This window comes from Trichechus manatus, unplaced genomic scaffold, assembly GCF_000243295.1.
Source record: "Trichechus manatus latirostris isolate Lorelei unplaced genomic scaffold, TriManLat1.0 scaffold00077, whole genome shotgun sequence".
Lineage (NCBI taxonomy): Eukaryota > Metazoa > Chordata > Mammalia > Sirenia > Trichechidae > Trichechus > Trichechus manatus.
In genome coordinates, this window is record NW_004444013.1 from 13277000 (window position 1) to 13278565 (window position 1566).

Below are 1566 nucleotides of genomic sequence, written 5' to 3' on the forward strand. Positions count from 1 at the left end.
TTGCAGATTTCCTTAAAATTAGGCAAGGAACAAATTATTGAACTGGAAATATCTGTTGTTATAATGTTTGAGTCAAGAGATGGTACTTTAAATGGATCCTGGCTTTCCATAAGGACTTCAGCTTTGTTCTTGAAGGAAGCTATTTTCCAGCTACTCACAGACCTCTACTGACTCTGAATAAATCCTAGAAGTAAAGATGGGCACAGCCTATTGCCCTTGATGAATGATTATAGATTTTGTCCATTAATTTAACTTTCTTAGTGTCCACGTAGAGTATTACACATTTTGTAATATGAAGATGGTGATCAAATCAGTACTAGATGTGTAAATTCACCTACCTAGTTCTCTTTTATATAATTATCTGTCTTTATGCTTACCTACTTACCTACCTATCTACATCCCTACCTACCTACTTCTCTATCACCTATACCTGTGTGGGTATGTATCTATTATCTATCTATCATCTATTTGTTTTCTATTTATCTAGAGAGACAGGAATGACTGAGGAGCCCCAGGTATTCCAGCCACCTGATACTTGAATTTTTACAGCCCAGGCACAGACATGTGAGAGAGCTTTCAGATAACACCAAGCCCAGTCTGTTTGCAACCACATGAGAGACCTCAAGCAAGAACTGCCCACCTATGCCCAGTCTACCCTAGATTCATGAGCTAAATAAAGAAAGATTACCCACTGCTTTTGAATAGTGTGTTATGCCACAATAGATAAATGGAACATCTCTTCTTCATTTCAGGTACAGTAAGATGTATAGAATCCAGAAGTTAGATGAGAACTGGGGAAAATTGGAAAAGAAGTAATAAGATAGTCTGAATCACTGGAAATGGCAGTGAGGCTGCTTATCAACTAAGAGGAAAGAGTACTGAGTTCTGAGCAGTGGTGATCTTTGGTCATGTGGTTCAGTACAAGGAGACAAATGGGAATGGGAAGGGGGCTGACATTGTTAAGCACCTATTATGTGCCAAGTCTGCTTGGCACCAAACCTTTATGTTCCTCAGCATTCCTTTAAATAGGGAAACCTTGTGGTTGTAGGCTATGATTGCTGGCTTTCAAGAAGGCCTCCAGTGATTTTCTCCTCCTGTTTTTCATACCCTTATGTAGTCTCTTCCCACATGAATAGGGTTGACCTGTGAAATATCTATGATTTGGAAATTATGGTGTGTGACTTCTGAGGTTGATTCATGAAAGAAATGTGACTTGCACCTTACTCTGTCTTGGATCACTCATTTTGGGGAAGCCAGTTGCTGTGTTGTAAGGACACTAGTGAATCCATATGGCAGCAAAGTGGGGCCTTCTGGCAACAGTCAGTCTTATCTTGCCAGGTATATGAGTCAACCCGCTTGAAGCGGATTATTTACCCCAGTCAATCCTTCAGTTGATTGCAGCCCCAGCCAACACCTTGACATCAACCTCCCAAGAGACCCCGAGCCAGAAACCCTTAGCTAGGCCACTTCTAAATTACTGACCCACAGAAATTGAGATAATAAAATTATTGTTTGAAGACATTCACATTTAGAGTACTTTGTTATAGAGAAATAGATAACTAATAC

At 39.9% G+C, this 1566-nt stretch overlaps 1 pseudogene; it reads left to right on the forward strand.

Annotated features, from left to right (window-relative positions):
- Positions 1-1566, forward strand: part of LOC101350984 (cytochrome P450 3A4-like) — a 43824-nt pseudogene that overhangs the window by 18063 nt on the left and 24195 nt on the right.